The sequence below is a fragment of the Staurois parvus genome, unplaced genomic scaffold, assembly GCF_062004578.1.
Source record: "Staurois parvus isolate SC_StPar_1 unplaced genomic scaffold, SC_StPar_1.0 ptg000656l, whole genome shotgun sequence".
Taxonomy (NCBI): domain Eukaryota; kingdom Metazoa; phylum Chordata; class Amphibia; order Anura; family Ranidae; genus Staurois; species Staurois parvus.
This window is the reverse complement of record NW_028318452.1, coordinates 1,255,915-1,274,508: the sequence shown is the minus strand read 5'-3', so window position 1 is coordinate 1,274,508 and position 18,594 is coordinate 1,255,915. Positions and strand designations below refer to the sequence as shown.

At 50.0% G+C, this 18,594-nt stretch overlaps 1 protein-coding gene across 1 annotated transcript in view; it reads left to right on the top strand.

Moving 5' to 3' along the window:
- Positions 1 to 18,594, top strand: part of PDE8B (phosphodiesterase 8B) — a 244,475-nt gene that overhangs the window by 162,677 nt on the left and 63,204 nt on the right. The gene's annotated exons all lie outside the window — the stretch shown is intronic.

Sequence of the window (18,594 nt, the reverse complement as noted above, 5' to 3'; positions counted from 1 at the left end):
AAGTGATCTGATCCAATCAGGATCTAATAGTGAAATATACAAGGTGAAACGTGAAATGCCAGGAATGTTCCTGTATGAACCCCTATTAAGTGAAAAACACAAATGAACAAATCCTCAAACCCCCATATCCCCAAGAGATCCCATCAATAGCGGCACTTACTCCTCTCAGGTCCCCTCCAGCTACAGGTATGCGCAATATAGCTCACTCTTCCTTAAAGGATCATATTAATAAAAAAGAAAGATCCTCCATAGTGTAATAAGGTTTATTACTCAATAGAACATCAGCCTTGTAAACCTCATGCTATGGGTGTACTGCATGGGTTTTCAGGTGTACCAAAATGGCGCCCACAGCTGGAACTACATCACCGCGTACTGGAAGCACGTCACCGCGTGTGACTTGCTTCCGGGTACGCGGTGACGTAGTTCTGGCGTGGGCACCATTTTGGGTACGCAGTGATGTGTTTCCAGTACGCGGTGATGTAGTTCCGGCATGGGCGCCATTTGTTACACCTGAAAAACAATGCGGCCATGCGGGGCTCCGCTCACATGGCCGCATTATTTATTCTCAGAGTTCTGTGAATGAATGAACTACAAGTCCCGACAGCCTTAGTTATATTACGTATATATACTTAATTATAAGTACATCTGCAGTGACAGTTTGTTCTTAGTCCTGCTGCAAAGTCAAAAAAACACTTGCTGAGCCTACAGGCAAAGTTCAGCTAATGCATCTTCTAGTGTGGCAACGATGCTGCATCACTCCTAAATTCAGAGCAGAGTTGCCACTCTCATGTAGACCGTGTCAGTGTTAGTTAGTACCTGGCCATACCAAGTCCTGCCCACTGCATTTTAAATTGACAACACTGCTTCTTATGCTGAAACCCTCCAACTGTGGGCTGCAGTGTCTGGGAGCGGGAGCATGTGAGACACACATAAAGGAGGTTTTTTCTCAGGAAGGGTAAGGGACGTTTTTGTTTACTTTATGAGGTCTCTGCATCCCATAGTAACTGGATTTGGGGCATGTTTAGACTGTTATACATGAGCTGTTAGTTGTACTTTAATATGGATATAATGTAGATAATGGTGCTGCTGCTGTTTTCAAAAGAGCCTCAGAAGATCAGAAAATGCCTGCATTGTATGTTCGTATATGCTATTTCAAGAGTCTTCCAATCCTACTCAGGAGAACAGTGCAAAATTTGCTGAAGTTGGGTGATATAGATAATTAAAAGCCACTAATAAAGATTTATAGAGGGGGGTTCTCTGATATTAGAACTAGAGATGAGCGAAGTATTCAAAAATTCGATTCGACTGATTCGGCGAATTCGTAGAAAAAATTCGATTCGAGTCGAATATATTCGCTGTGAATTTAACTTAAAAAAGGGTGTTTCTAGGCTTCAGAGAGACTTAATATTAGTGCTGAACACTGTACCTTTAATTTAAATGCCCTTGGAGTCTGCTGGGGAAGAGAAATAATACTGTCAGGCAGTATGACATGCAGATGAGTGCCGTCGATCTTAGAATCACCGCACACTTCACTCATTTGGCCAGTCACGGGGCCAAAACCAGAGTGTGGAGCCACAGTGTGGCGGTGGAGGCAGCAGCAATGGGAGGCCATGCAGCACCCTATGACAAAAATGGAAACCACCAGCAGTGTGAGGAGACCTGAAAGTGGCACATGGCAGAGTGTGGCGATAGAGACAGCAGCAATGGGAGGCCGTACAGGGACCCATGACACACTCTGGACCTGGCAGCAGCATGAGGAGGCGGTACAGGGGCCCATGGCAGATTACGGGCCTGGCAGCAGCATGAGGAGTCGGTAGGGGGGCCCATGGCAGATTACAGGCCTGGCAGCAGCAATGGGAGGCCGTACAGGGACCCATGACACAATCTGGACCTGGCAGCAGCATGGGGAGGCGGTACAGGGGCCCATGACAGATTACGGGCCTGGCAGCAGCATTTGGAGTCGGTACGGGGGCCCATGACACACTCTGGACCTGGCAGCAGCATGAGGAGGCGGTACAGGGGCGCATGACAGATTACAAGCCTGGCAGCAGCAACTTGGACAGGAGGACGTTCAGTTTCTGCACCGTCTGGTGCGTGCTCGCAAACTGTTGTCTCTTGGAAACGGATTCCAAGAAAGACTGCTGACGGAATCCGTGAAGAGGAGTAGCAGGAGAAGGAGCATCTGAACGAGCGGAATATGCCAACAAGCGACAACAGGGGCCCATGACAGATTACGGGCCTGGCAGCAGCATGAGGAGTCGGTACGGGGGCCCATGGCAGATTAGGGGCCTGGCAGCAGCTATGGGAGGCCCGTAATCTGCCAGCACCCTATGACAAAAAATGGAACCCACCAGCAGTGTGAGGAGACCTGAAAGTGGCACATGGCAGAGTGTGGCGATGGAGACAGCAGCAATGGGAGGCCGTACAGGGACCCATGACACACTCTGGACCTGGCAGCAGCATGAGGAGGCGGTATAGGGGCCCATGGCAGATTAGGGGCCTGGCAGCAGCTATGGGAGGCCCGTAATCTGCCAGCACCCTATGACAAAAAATGGAATACACCAGCAGTGTGAGGAGACCTGAAAGTGGCACATGGCAGAGTGTGGCGATGGAGACAGCAGCAATGGGAGGCCGTACAGGGACCCATGAGAGACTCTGGACTTGGCAGCAGCATGAGGAGGCGGTATAGGGGCCCATGGCAGATTAGGGGCCTGGCAGCAGCTATGGGAGGCCCGTAATCTGCCAGCACCCTATGACAAAAAATGGAACACACCAGCAGTGTGAGGAGACCTGAAAGTGGCACATGTTTGGGGCATGATTCATGGCGGATTTAGTCAGTTGTGTCAGGAACTGGTGGTTTGAAATCCAGACTAATCCACGCCTGATTCATTTTCACAAACGTCAGTCTCTCCACACTTTGGGTGGACAGTCGTGTCCTCCGCGGAGTTGCAATACCTCCTGCCGCACTAAACACGCGCTCCGATGCCACGCTACTGGCCGGGCATGACAGCCTTTCAAGGGCAAATTCAGCTAGTTGGGGCCAAAGGTCAAGTTTCGTTGCCCAGTAGTCAAGGGGATTGTCTACCTCGGTTGGCAGGGTGCTGTCCAAGTAGGCCTAAGCCTGTTGTTTGAGGTCCTGCTCCAGGTCCACCTGATGCTGCTGCTGCTGCTGCTGCGGCTGGTTAGTAGTTTCCTCACTGCGCTGGTGAAGAAAGCTACTCATCATCGACTGCAGACTGAGGCAGCCGCTGCTGGTGGAGCTGCCACTGCTCCTACCACCCCACCCCTCCCCTGCTGCCATGGCAGCGGAACGCGAGCGCACAGGGCCCACAGTGTCTGAGGATGGACGTTGGCGCAGACAGGCAGAGACCAGCTGACTACATAGGTGGTTTTTATAGTACGTTATTTTGGCCTCCCTCTCAGCAGGTGTGAAAAAGGCCACCATTTTTGAACGGTAGCGAGGGTCCAACAAGGTGGACAGCCAAAAGTCATCCCTCTGTCTGATGGTTATTATTCGGCTGTCGCTACGCAAGCAACCGAGCATGCTATGGGCCATTTGTGCCAAGGAATGCGAGGGACTCCCTGCCTCCATCTCCACAGCATACTGCCACGGTGCGTCTGGGTCCTCTGTCTCCTCCTCCTCCTCCTCTACCAGATGCTCCTGCTCCTCCACTCCTGTCCGCTGAGTGGAAAAACCACCCATTTCACTCAATAATTCCTGAGCACCAATGTCCTCCTCTACCTCCTCCTCTTCTTCCTGTCCTGCCCCCACAGGGGTCATGTGGCGTTGAGATCTGTGCGCCACGTCTACCGCACCCTGACCAGCCATTGTTAACAGCATTTGTTCCAGGACGTGCAACAGAGGAATGACGTCGTTCATCCCATAGTCCTGCCGACTCACGAATAGCGTGGCCTCCTCAAAGGGCCTGAGCAAGCGCAGGTGTCACGCATGAGCTGCCAATGGCTGACATCTAAGTTACACAGGGAATACCTTTATCCGCTTTTAACATCAGGAAATCTGTGATGGCCTTTTGCTGTTCGTAAAGGCGGTCTAACATATGTAGGGTTGAATTCCACCTTGTTGCAACGTCACAGCATGAGGAGTCGGTATAGGGGCCCATGGCAGATTAGGGGCCTGGCAGCAGCTATGGGAGGCCCGTAATCTGCCAGCACCCTATGTCAAAAAATTATACACACCAGCAGTGTGTGAGGAGACCTGAAAGTGGCACATGGCAGAGTGTGGCGATGGAGACAGCAGCAATGGGAGGCCGTACAGGGACCCATGACAGACTCTGGACCTGGCAGCAGCATGAGGAGGCGGTATATAGGGGCCTATGGCAGATTAGGGGCCTGGCAGCAGCTATAGGAGGCCCATAATCTGCCAGCACCCTATGTCAAAAAAATTCTACACACCAGCAGTGTGAGGAGACCTGAAAGTGGCACATGGCATGAGAGACTCTGGACCTGGCAGCAGCATGAGGAAGCGGTATATAGGGGCCTATGGCAGATTAGGGGCCTGGCAGCAGCTATAGGAGGCCCATAATCTGCCAGCACCCTATGTCAAAAAATTCAACACACCAGCAGTGTGAGGAGACCTAAAAGTGGCACATGGCAGAGTGTGGCGATGGAGACAGCAGCAATGGGAGGCCGTACAGGGACCCATGAGAGACTCTGGACCTGGCAGCAGCATGAGGAGGCGGTATATAGGGGCCTATGGCAGATTAGGGGCCTGGCAGCAGCTATGGGAGGCCCTTAATCTGCCAGCACCCTATGTCAAAAAATTCAACACACCAGCAGTGTGAGGAGACCTGAAAGTGGCACATGGCAGAGTGTGGCGATGGAGACAGCAGCAATGGGAGGCCGTACAGGGACCCATGACAGACTCTGGACCTGGCAGCAGCATGAGGAGGCGGTATATAGGGGCCTATGGCAGATTAGGGGCCTGGCAGCAGCTATGGGAGGCCCTTAATCTGCCAGCACCCTATGTCAAAAAATTCTACACACCAGCAGTGTGAGGAGACCTGAAAGTGGCACATGGCAGAGTGTGGCGATGGAGACAGCAGCAATGGGAGGCCGTACAGGGACCCATGACAGACTCTGGACCTGGCAGCAGCATGAGGAGGCGGTATATAGGGGCCTATGGCAGATTAGGGGCCTGGCAGCAGCTATGGGAGGCCCTTAATCTGCCAGCACCCTATGTCAAAAAATTCTACACACCAGCAGTGTGTGAGGAGACCTGAAAGTGGCACATGGCAGAGTGTGGCGATGGAGACAGCAGCAATGGGAGGCCGTACAGGGACCCATGAAAGACTCTGGACCTGGCAGCAGCATGAGGAGGCGGTATATAGGGGCCCATGGCAGATTAGGGGCCTGGCAGCAGCTATAGGAGGCCCATAATCTGCCAGCACCCTATGTCAAAAAATTCAACACACCAGCAGTGTGAGGAGACCTGAAAGTGGCACATGGCAGAGTGTGGCGATGGAGACAGCAGCAATGGGAGGCCGTACAGGGACCCATGACAGACTCTGGACCTGGCAGCAGCATGAGGAGGCGGTATATAGGGGCCCATGGCAGATTAGGGGCCTGGCAGCAGCTATGGGAGGCCCTTAATCTGCCAGCACCCTATGTCAAAAAAATTCTACACACCAGCAGTGTGAGGAGACCTGAAAGTGGCACATGGCATGAGAGACTCTGGACCTGGCAGCAGCATGAGGAAGCGGTATATAGGGGCCTATGGCAGATTAGGGGCCTGGCAGCAGCAATGGGAGGCCCATAATCTGCCAGCACCCTATGTCAAAAAATTCTACACACCAGCAGTGTGTGAGGAGACCTGAAAGTGGCACATGGCAGAGTGTGGCGATGGAGACAGCAGCAATGGGAGGCCGTACAGGGACCCATGAGAGACTCTGGACCTGGCAGCAGCATGAGGAAGCGGTATATAGGGGCCTATGGCAGATTAGGGGCCTGGCAGCAGCTATGGGAGGCCCTTAATCTGCCAGCACCCTATGTCAAAAAATTCAACACACCAGCAGTGTGAGGAGACCTGAAAGTGGCACATGGCAGAGTGTGGCGATGGAGACAGCAGCAATGGGAGGCCGTACAGGGACCCATGAGAGACTCTGGACCTGGCAGCAGCATGAGGAGGCGGTATATAGGGGCCTATGGCAGATTAGGGGCCTGGCAGCAGCTATGGGAGGCCCTTAATCTGCCAGCACCCTATGTCAAAAAATTCAACACACCAGCAGTGTGAGGAGACCTGAAAGTGGCACATGGCAGAGTGTGGCGATGGAGACAGCAGCAATGGGAGGCCGTACAGGGACCCATGACAGACTCTGGACCTGGCAGCAGCATGAGGAGGCGGTATATAGGGGCCTATGGCAGATTAGGGGCCTGGCAGCAGCAATGGGAGGCCCGTAATCTGCCAGCACCCTATGTCAAAAAATTCTACACACCAGCAGTGTGTGAGGAGACCTGAAAGTGGCACATGGCAGAGTGTGGCGATGGAGACAGCAGCAATGGGAGGCCGTACAGGGACCCATGAGAGACTCTGGACCTGGCAGCAGCATGAGGAAGCGGTATATAGGGGCCTATGGCAGATTAGGGGCCTGGCAGCAGCTATGGGAGGCCCATAATCTGCCAGCACCCTATGTCAAAAAATTCTACACACCAGCAGTGTGTGAGGAGACCTGAAAGTGGCACATGGCAGAGTGTGGCGATGGAGACAGCAGCAATGGGAGGCCGTACAGGGACCCATGACAGACTCTGGACCTGGCAGCAGCATGAGGAGGCGGTATATAGGGGCCTATGGCAGATTAGGGGCCTGGCAGCAGCTATGGGAGGCCCTTAATCTGCCAGCACCCTATGTCAAAAAATTCTACACACCAGCAGTGTGAGGAGACCTGAAAGTGGCACATGGCAGAGTGTGGCGATGGAGACAGCAGCAATGGGAGGCCGTACAGGGACCCATGACAGACTCTGGACCTGGCAGCAGCATGAGGAGGCGGTATATAGGGGCCTATGGCAGATTAGGGGCCTGGCAGCAGCTATGGGAGGCCCATAATCTGCCAGCACCCTATGTTAAAAAATTCTACACACCAGCAGTGTGTGAGGAGACCTGAAAGTGGCACATGGCAGAGTGTGGCGATGGAGACAGCAGCAATGGGAGGCCGTACAGGGACCCATGAAAGACTCTGGACCTGGCAGCAGCATGAGGAGGCGGTATATAGGGGCCCATGGCAGATTAGGGGCCTGGCAGCAGCTATAGGAGGCCCATAATCTGCCAGCACCCTATGTCAAAAAATTCAACACACCAGCAGTGTGAGGAGACCTGAAAGTGGCACATGGCAGAGTGTGGCGATGGAGACAGCAGCAATGGGAGGCCGTACAGGGACCCATGACAGACTCTGGACCTGGCAGCAGCATGAGGAGGCGGTATATAGGGGCCTATGGCAGATTAGGGGCCTGGCAGCAGCTATGGGAGGCCCTTAATCTGCCAGCACCCTATGTCAAAAAATTCAACACACCAGCAGTGTGAGGAGACCTGAAAGTGGCACATGGCAGAGTGTGGCGATGGAGACAGCAGCAATGGGAGGCCGTACAGGGACCCATGACAGACTCTGGACCTGGCAGCAGCATGAGGAGGCGGTATATAGGGGCCTATGGCAGATTAGGGGCCTGGCAGCAGCTATGGGAGGCCCTTAATCTGCCAGCACCCTATGTCAAAAAATTCTACACACCAGCAGTGTGAGGAGACCTGAAAGTGGCACATGGCATGAGAGACTCTGGACCTGGCAGCAGCATGAGGAAGCGGTATATAGGGGCCTATGGCAGATTAGGGGCCTGGCAGCAGCAATGGGAGGCCCATAATCTGCCAGCACCCTATGTCAAAAAATTCTACACACCAGCAGTGTGTGAGGAGACCTGAAAGTGGCACATGGCAGAGTGTGGCGATGGAGACAGCAGCAATGGGAGGCCGTACAGGGACCCATGAGAGACTCTGGACCTGGCAGCAGCATGAGGAGGCGGTATATAGGGGCCTATGGCAGATTAGGGGCCTGGCAGCAGCTATAGGAGGCCCATAATCTGCCAGCACCCTATGTCAAAAAAATCTACACACCAGCAGTGTGTGAGGAGACCTCAAAGTGGCACATGTTTGAGGCATGATTCATGGCGGATTTAGTCAGTTGTGTCAGGAACTGGTGGTTTGAAATCCAGACTAATCCACGCCTAATTCATTTTCACAAACGTGAGTCTCTCCACACTTTGGGTGGACAGCCGTGTCCTCCGCGGAGTTACAATACCTCCTGCCGCACTAAACACGCGCTCCGATGCCACGCTACTGGCTGGGCATGACAGCCTTTCAAGGGCAAATTCAGCTAGTTGGGGCCAAAGGTCAAGTTTCGTTGCCCAGTAGTCAAGGGGATTGTCTACCTCGGTTGGCAGGGTGCTGTCCAAGTAGGCCCAAGCCTGTTGTTTGAGGTCCTGCTCCAGGTCCACCTGATGCTGCTGCTGCTGCTGCGGCTGGTTAGTAGTTTCCTCACTGCGCTGGTGAAGAAAGCTACTCATCATCGACTGCAGACTGAGGCAGCTGCTGCTGGTGGAGCTGCCACTGCTCCTACCACCCCACCCCTCCCCTGCTGCCATGGCAGCGGAACGCGAGCGCACAGGGCCCACAGTGTCTGAGGATGGACGTTGGCGCACAAAGGCAGAGACCAACTGACTACATAGGTGGTTTTTATAGTACGTTATTTTGGCCTCCCTCTCAGCAGGTGTGAAAAAGGCCACCATTTTGGAACGGTAGCGAGGGTCCAACAAGGTGGACAGCCAAAAGTCATCCCTCTGTCTGATGGTTATTATTCGGCTGTCGCTACGCAAGCAACCGAGCATGCTATGGGCCATTTGTGCCAAGGAATGCGAGGGACTCCCTGCCTCCATCTCCACAGCATACTGCCACGGTGCGTCTGGGTCCTCTGTCTCCTCCTCCTCCTCCTCTACCAGATGCTCCTGCTCCTCCACTCCTGTCCGCTGAGTGGAAAAACCACCCATTTCACTCAATAATTCCTGAGCACAAATGTCCTCCTCTACCTCCTCCTCTTCTTCCTGTCCTGCCCCCACAGGGGTCATGTGGCGTTGAGATCTGTGCGCCACGTCTACCGCACCCTGACCAGCCATTGTTAACAGCATTTGTTCAAGGACGTGCAACAGAGGAATGACGTCGTTCATCCCATAGTCCTGCCGACTCACGAATAGCGTGGCCTCCTCAAAGGGCCTGAGCAAGCGGCAGGTGTCACGCATGAGCTGCCAATGGCTGACATCTAAGTTACACAGGGGAGTACCTTTATCCGCTTGTAACATCAGGAAATCGGTGATGGCCTTTCGCTGTTCGTAAAGGCGGTCTAACATGTGTAGTGTTGAATTCCACCTTGTTGCAACGTCGCAGATCAGGCGATGCTGTGGAATTCCGTTCTGCCGCTGCAGCTCAAGGAGGGTGTGCTTTGCGGTGTAGGAATGGCTGAAATGCATGCAAAGTTTACGTGACATTTTAAGGATGTCTTGCAGTGGGATGGTGGATTTTAAGAACCGCTTGACAACCAGATTGAACACGTGAGCCATGCATGGCGCATGGCACAACCTTCCTTGACGCAGAGCAGACACCATGTTCTTTCCGTTGTCGGTCAACATGGTTCCGATTTTCAGTTTGCACGGAGACAGCCATCTGTCGATTTCTCTGTTCATTACACTCAGAAGTTCCTCCCCTGTGTGACTACGTTCGCCAAGGCATACCAGGTGCAGAACAGCGTGACACCGTTGCGCCCTGCACATGTGATATGCCGGTCGGGTAATGGGACTTGGCACGGGGGTGGCGGCTGAGGACACGGCGGAAGAAGAGGTGGTAGAGGCGGACATCTTTGCCGGACCAAGGACGTGCAAACGTGGAGGCAAAAGCGGCGTGACCTGTCCAAGTTGCTGGTGCGGCTGTGACGGCACCACGTTCACCCAGTGGGCCGTAAATGACATGTACTGTCCCTGACCGTAGTTACAGCTCCACACGTCGGCGCTGCCGTGCACTTTGGCAGAGACCGACATGCTCAAAGACTGGCCCACCATGTCTTCTACATGTGAATGCAGGGCTGGCACTGCCTTTTTGGCGAAGAAATGACGGCTTGGCACTCTCCACCGCGGCGCGGCACAAGCCATCATTTCTCTGAAAGGTGCTGAGTCCACCACTTGGAAAGGGAGGGACTGCAGCACCAGCAACTTGGACAGGAGGACGTTCAGCTTTTGCACCGTCGGGTGCGTGCTCGCAAACTGTTGTCTCTTGGAAACGGATTCCAAGAAAGACTGCTGACGGAATCCGTGAAGAGGAGTAGCAGGAGAAGGAGCATCTGAACGAGCGGAAGATGCCAACGAGCGACAACTCCCCTCAGCAGAGGTGTTGGAGCCTTGACTGGCTGATGGAGGGCGATTGACGTCGGGTGACGGAGCAAGTAACGGAGCGGGTGATGGAGCGGGGGCTGGGGCGGGCAGAACCGCCGTATCTTTATCACGGTTTTCCCAGGCCACCAAATGGCGACGCTGCATATGCTGCCGCAACGCTGTAGTCCCAACATGGGCCCCCTGGCCACGCTTGACTTTCTGGCCACATAGTCGACATACGGCTACGTTTACTTCCTCGGGCGGCTTGACGAAAAATTGCCACACCGCCGAGTAGGAAACTTTGCCCCCGATACTCCTCACTGGCTGACTGCTGCTTCCTCCGTGCACACCGGCACCACTACTGGCCGTGGTGGTAGGCTGCAGTGGAGCTGGTGCTCTACTCCGTGGCCGTTTGGCTCCACTGACACTGCTGCGACCCTGCTGCTGTCTCCTGGGCAACCCACCGACTGTTTTGCTCGCTGCCAAGCTGCCACCCTCTTCTCCTGATGATGCGGAAGAAATTGCCTGATGACGACGAGGCTGCCAAGTGCGATCAACCTCCTCATCATCAAGTAGGGTCTCCGCCTCACTACTAGCCCCCTCGGCTGCGTCTGGGTCAGGAGACAGACCTGTCTCTAGACCGGCTACCGAGCCACTCTCCTCGCCACTACTTCTTCGCCTGGCTGCTGAAAAGGCGGATGTCTCCCCCCGTTCCTGACCGCCCTCTGTTAGCTCTTCCTCACTGTACAGTGGGGCTGAGCCCACAGCATGCGATACTTCGCTTGGTGAGGGAACACCAAAGGACAGGGGCAGGTAGAGGACACGTGATTTCAGTGGGCTTGGTCCCGGGCCATGCCAACTAACGGTTGTGTCTGACGTACCCACCGACCGTTGGCTGTAGGTGTCAGAGGTGACCTGGGAAGAGGAAGACGACCGAGCCAACCAATCGACGACGGCAGGGTTGTCGGTGGAGACACGACCGCTGGATGACACCGGGAGCACTGGCCTCTGGCTGCGAATAGTGCTGCCTCGACCCCTTCCTCTGCTGCCACGTCTGCTCGCTCCTAAAACATTGCCTCCTCTGCCACTCCTCTGCATGTTGTCTGACATACTCTTTAATTAAACGATTATGTGTCCCTGAGTAACAATTCTGTGTCCCTGAGTAACAATTCTGTGTCTGTGCGAGTAACAATTCTGTGGCCCTAAGTAACAGTTCTGTGGCCCTCAGTAACAATTCTGTGTCCCTGATTAACGTTTCTGTGGCCCCAAGTAACAGTTCTGTGGCCCTCAGTAACAATTCTGTGTCTGTGCGAGTAACAATTCTGTGTCTGTGCGAGAAACAATTCTGTGGCCCTAAGTAAAGTTTCTGTGGCCCTAAGTAACAATTCTCTGGCACTCAGTAACAATTCTGTCTGTCCCTGAGTAACAATTCTCTGGCACTCAGTAACAATTCTGTCTGTCCCTGAGTAAAAATTCTGTGGCCCTAAGTAAAGTTTCTGGGGCCCTGAGTAACAATTATCTGGCACTCCGTAACAATTCTGTCTGTCCCTGAGTAACAATTCTCTGGCACTCAGTAACAATTCTGTCTGTCCCTGAGTAAAAATTCTCTGGCCCTAAGTAAAGTTTCTGTGGCCCTGAGTAACAATTCTCTGGCACTCCGTAACAATTCTGTCTGTCCCTGAGTAACAATTCTCTGGCACTCAGTAACAATTCTGTCTGTCCCTGAGTAAAAATTCTGTGGCCCTAATTAAAGTTTCTGTGGCCCTAAGTAACAATTCTCTGGCACTCCGTAACAATTCTGTCTGTCCCTGAGTAACAATTCTCTGGCACTCAGTAACAATTCTGTCTGTCCCTGAGTAAAAATTCTCTGGCCCTAAGTAAAGTTTCTGTGGCCCTGAGTAACAATTCTCTGGCACTCCGTAACAATTCTGTCTGTCCCTGAGTAACAATTCTCTGGCACTCAGTAACAATTCTGTCTGTCCCTGAGTAAAAATTCTGTGGCCCTAATTAAAGTTTCTGTGGCCCTAAGTAACAATTCTCTGGCACTCAGTAACAATTCTGTCTGTCCCTGAGTAACAATTCTCTGGCACTCCGTAACAATTCTGTCTGTCCCTGAGTAACAATTCTCTGGCACTCAGTAACAATTCTGTCTGTCCCTGAGTAAAAATTCTGTGGCCCTAATTAAAGTTTCTGTGGCCCTAAGTAACAATTCTCTGGCACTCAGTAACAATTCTGTCTGTCCCTGAGTAACAATTCTCTGGCACTCCGTAACAATTCTGTCTGTCCCTGAGTAACAATTCTCTGGCACTCAGTAACAATTCTGTCTGTCCCTGAGTAAAAATTCTGTGGCCCTAAGTAAAGTTTCTGGGGCCCTGAGTAACAATTCTCTGGCACTCGGTAACAATTCTGTCTGTCCCTGAGTAACAATTCTCTGGCACTCAGTAACAATTCTGTCTGTCCCTGAGTAAAAATTCTGTGGCCCTAATTAAAGTTTCTGTGGCCCTAAGTAACAATTCTCTGGCACTCAGTAACAATTCTGTCTGTCCCTGAGTAACAATTCTCTGGCACTCCGTAACAATTCTGTCTGTCCCTGAGTAACAATTCTCTGGCACTCAGTAACAATTCTGTCTGTCCCTGAGTAAAAATTCTGTGGCCCTAATTCAAGTTTCTGTGGCCCTAAGTAGCAATTCTCTGGCACTCAGTAACAATTCTGTCTGTCCCTGAGTAACAATTCTCTGGCACTCAGTAACAATTCTGTCTGTCCCTGAGTAAAAATTCTGTGGCCCTAAGTAAAGTTTCTGGGGCCCTGAGTAACAATTATCTGGCACTCAGTAACAATTCTGTCTGTCCCTGAGTAACAATTCTCTGGCACTCAGTAACAATTCTGTCTGTCCCGGAGTAACAATTCTCTGGCACTCAGTAACAATTCTGTCTGTCCCTGAGTAAAAATTCTGTGGCCCTAAGTAAAGTTTCTGGGGCCCTGAGTAACAATTATCTGGCACTCCGTAACAATTCTGTCTGTCCCTGAGTAACAATTCTCTGGCACTCAGTAACAATTCTGTCTGTCCCTGAGTAAAAATTCTCTGGCCCTAAGTAAAGTTTCTGTGGCCCTGAGTAACAATTCTCTGGCACTCCGTAACAATTCTGTCTGTCCCTGAGTAACAATTCTCTGGCACTCAGTAACAATTCTGTCTGTCCCTGAGTAAAAATTCTGTGGCCCTAATTAAAGTTTCTGTGGCCCTAAGTAACAATTCTCTGGCACTCAGTAACAATTCTGTCTGTCCCTGAGTAACAATTCTCTGGCACTCGGTAACAATTCTGTCTGTCCCTGAGTAACAATTCTCTGGCACTCAGTAACAATTCTGTCTGTCCCTGAGTAAAAATTCTGTGGCCCTAATTAAAGTTTCTGTGGCCCTAAGTAACAATTCTCTGGCACTCAGTAACAATTCTGTCTGTCCCTGAGTAACAATTCTCTGGCACTCCGTAACAATTCTGTCTGTCCCTGAGTAACAATTCTCTGGCACTCAGTAACAATTCTGTCTGTCCCTGAGTAAAAATTCTGTGGCCCTAAGTAAAGTTTCTGTGGCCCTGAGTAACAATTCTCTGGCACTCCGTAACAATTCTGTCTGTCCCTGAGTAACAATTCTCTGGCACTCCGTAACAATTCTGTCTGTCCCTGAGTAAAAATTCTGTGGCCCTAATTAAAGTTTCTGTGGCCCTAAGTAACAATTCTCTGGCACTCAGTAACAATTCTGTCTGTCCCTGAGTAACAATTCTCTGGCACTCGGTAACAATTCTGTCTGTCCCTGAGTAACAATTCTCTGGCACTCAGTAACAATTCTGTCTGTCCCTGAGTAAAAATTCTGTGGGCCTAATTAAAGTTTCTGTGGCCCTAAGTAACAATTCTCTGGCACTCAGTAACAATTCTCTCTGTCCCTGAGTAACAATTCTCTGGCACTCAGTAACAATTCTGTCTGTCCCTGAGTAAAAATTCTGTGGCCCTAATGAAAGTTTCTGTGGCCCTAAGTAACAATTCTCTGGCACTCAGTAACAATTCTGTCTGTCCCTGAGTAACAATTCTCTGGCACTCGGTAACAATTCTGTCTGTCCCTGAGTAACAATTCTCTGGCACTCAGTAACAATTCTGTCTGTCCCTGAGTAAAAATTCTGTGGCCCTAATTAAAGTTTCTGTGGCCCTAAGTAACAATTCTCTGGCACTCATTAACAATTCTGTCTGTCCCTGAGTAACAATTCTCTGGCACTCGGTAACAATTCTGTCTGTCCCTGAGTAAAAATTCTGTGGCCCTAAGTAAAGTTTCTGGGGCCCTGAGTAACAATTATCTGGCACTCCGTAACAATTCTGTCTGTCCCTGAGTAACAATTCTCTGGCACTCAGTAACAATTCTGTCTGTCCCTGAGTAAAAATTCTCTGGCCCTAAGTAAAGTTTCTGTGGCCCTGAGTAACAATTCTCTGGCACTCCGTAACAATTCTGTCTGTCCCTGAGTAACAATTCTCTGGCACTCAGTAACAATTCTGTCTGTCCCTGAGTAAAAATTCTGTGGCCCTAATTAAAGTTTCTGTGGCCCTAAGTAACAATTCTCTGGCACTCCGTAACAATTCTGTCTGTCCCTGAGTAACAATTCTCTGGCACTCAGTAACAATTCTGTCTGTCCCTGAGTAAAAATTCTCTGGCCCTAAGTAAAGTTTCTGTGGCCCTGAGTAACAATTCTCTGGCACTCCGTAACAATTCTGTCTGTCCCTGAGTAACAATTCTCTGGCACTCAGTAACAATTCTGTCTGTCCCTGAGTAAAAATTCTGTGGCCCTAATTAAAGTTTCTGTGGCCCTAAGTAACAATTCTCTGGCACTCAGTAACAATTCTGTCTGTCCCTGAGTAACAATTCTCTGGCACTCCGTAACAATTCTGTCTGTCCCTGAGTAACAATTCTCTGGCACTCAGTAACAATTCTGTCTGTCCCTGAGTAAAAATTCTGTGGCCCTAATTAAAGTTTCTGTGGCCCTAAGTAACAATTCTCTGGCACTCAGTAACAATTCTGTCTGTCCCTGAGTAACAATTCTCTGGCACTCCGTAACAATTCTGTCTGTCCCTGAGTAACAATTCTCTGGCACTCAGTAACAATTCTGTCTGTCCCTGAGTAAAAATTCTGTGGCCCTAAGTAAAGTTTCTGTGGCCCTGAGTAACAATTCTCTGGCACTCCGTAACAATTCTGTCTGTCCCTGAGTAAAAATTCTGTGGCCCTAATTAAAGTTTCTGTGGCCCTAAGTAACAATTCTCTGGCACTCAGTAACAATTCTGTCTGTCCCTGAGTAACAATTCTCTGGCACTCGGTAACAATTCTGTCTGTCCCTGAGTAACAATTCTCTGGCACTCAGTAACAATTCTGTCTGTCCCTGAGTAAAAATTCTGTGGCCCTAATTAAAGTTTCTGTGGCCCTAAGTAACAATTCTCTGGCACTCAGTAACAATTCTGTCTGTCCCTGAGTAACAATTCTCTGGCACTCCGTAACAATTCTGTCTGTCCCTGAGTAACAATTCTCTGGCACTCAGTAACAATTCTGTCTGTCCCTGAGTAACAATTCTCTGGCACTCAGTAACAATTCTGTCTGTCCCTGAGTAAAAATTCTGTGGCCCTAAGTAAAGTTTCTGGGGCCCTGAGTAACAATTATCTGGCACTCAGTAACAATTCTGTCTGTCCCTGAGTAACAATTCTCTGGCACTCAGTAACAATTCTGTCTGTCCCTGAGTAACAATTCTCTGGCACTCAGTAACAATTCTGTCTGTCCCTGAGTAAAAATTCTGTGGCCCTAAGTAAAGTTTCTGGGGCCCTGAGTAACAATTATCTGGCACTCCGTAACAATTCTGTCTGTCCCTGAGTAACAATTCTCTGGCACTCAGTAACAATTCTGTCTGTCCCTGAGTAAAAATTCTCTGGCCCTAAGTAAAGTTTCTGTGGCCCTGAGTAACAATTCTCTGGCACTCCGTAACAATTCTGTCTGTCCCTGAGTAACAATTCTCTGGCACTCAGTAACAATTCTGTCTGTCCCTGAGTAAAAATTCTGTGGCCCTAATTAAAGTTTCTGTGGCCCTAAGTAACAATTCTCTGGCACTCAGTAACAATTCTGTCTGTCCCTGAGTAACAATTCTCTGGCACTCGGTAACAATTCTGTCTGTCCCTGAGTAACAATTCTCTGGCACTCAGTAACAATTCTGTCTGTCCCTGAGTAAAAATTCTGTGGCCCTAATTAAAGTTTCTGTGGCCCTAAGTAACAATTCTCTGGCACTCAGTAACAATTCTGTCTGTCCCTGAGTAACAATTCTCTGGCACTCCGTAACAATTCTGTCTGTCCCTGAGTAACAATTCTCTGGCACTCAGTAACAATTCTGTCTGTCCCTGAGTAAAAATTCTGTGGCCCTAAGTAAAGTTTCTGTGGCCCTGAGTAACAATTCTCTGGCACTCCGTAACAATTCTGTCTGTCCCTGAGTAACAATTCTCTGGCACTCCGTAACAATTCTGTCTGTCCCTGAGTAAAAATTCTGTGGCCCTAATTAAAGTTTCTGTGGCCCTAAGTAACAATTCTCTGGCACTCAGTAACAATTCTGTCTGTCCCTGAGTAACAATTCTCTGGCACTCGGTAACAATTCTGTCTGTCCCTGAGTAACAATTCTCTGGCACTCAGTAACAATTCTGTCTGTCCCTGAGTAAAAATTCTGTGGGCCTAATTAAAGTTTCTGTGGCCCTAAGTAACAATTCTCTGGCACTCAGTAACAATTCTCTCTGTCCCTGAGTAACAATTCTCTGGCACTCAGTAACAATTCTGTCTGTCCCTGAGTAAAAATTCTGTGGCCCTAATGAAAGTTTCTGTGGCCCTAAGTAACAATTCTCTGGCACTCAGTAACAATTCTGTCTGTCCCTGAGTAACAATTCTCTGGCACTCGGTAACAATTCTGTCTGTCCCTGAGTAACAATTCTCTGGCACTCAGTAACAATTCTGTCTGTCCCTGAGTAAAAATTCTGTGGCCCTAATTAAAGTTTCTGTGGCCCTAAGTAACAATTCTCTGGCACTCATTAACAATTCTGTCTGTCCCTGAGTAACAATTCTCTGGCACTCGGTAACAATTCTGTCTGTCCCTGAGTAACAATTCTCTGGCACTCAGTAACAATTCTGTCTGTCCCTGAGTAAAAATTCTGTGGCCCTAATTAAAGTTTCTGTGGCCCTAAGTAACAATTCTCTGGCACTCAGTAACAATTCTGTCTGTCCCTGAGTAACAATTCTCTGGCACTCCGTAACAATTCTGTCTGTCCCTGAGTAACAATTCTCTGGCACTCCGTAACAATTCTGTCTGTCCCTGAGTATGAATTCTGTGGCCCTAACTAGCGTTTCTTTGTCCCTAAGTAACAGTTCTGTGGCCCTCAGTAACAGTTCTGTGTCTGTGCGAGTAACAATTCTGTGTCTGTGCGAGTAACAATTCTGTGGCCCTAAGTAACAGTTCTGTGGCCTTCAGTAACAATTCTGTGTCTGTGCGAGTAACAATTCTGTGTCTGTGCGAGTAACAATTCTGTGGCCCTAAGTAAAGTTTCTGTGGCCCTAAGTAACAATTCTCTGGCACTCAGTAACAATTCTGTCTGTCCCTGAGTAACAATTCTCTGGCACTCAGTAACAATTCTGTCTGTCCCTGAGTAAAAATTCTGTGGCCCTAAGTAAAGTTTCTGTGGCCCTGAGTAACAATTCTCTGGCACTCAGTAACAATTCTGTCTGTCCCTGAGTAACAATTCTCTGGCACTGAGTAACAATTCTGTCTGTCCCTGAGTAAAAATTCTGTGGCCCTAATTAAAGTTTCTGTGGCCCTAAGTAACAATTCTCTGGCACTCAGTAACAATTCTGTCTGTCCCTGAGTAACAATTCTCTGGCACTCAGTAACAATTCTGTCTGTCCCTGAGTAACAATTCTGTGGCCCTAATAACGTTTCTGTGGCCCTAAGTAACAATTCTCTGGCACTGAGTAACAATTCTGTCTGTCCCTGATTATGAATTCTGTGGCCCTAACTAGCGTTTCTTTGTCCCTAAATAACGATTCTGTGGCCCTCATTAACAAGTCTGTGTCCCTGAGTAATGGTTCTCTGTCCCTAAGTAACTTTTCTCTGTCCCCAATTATCGTT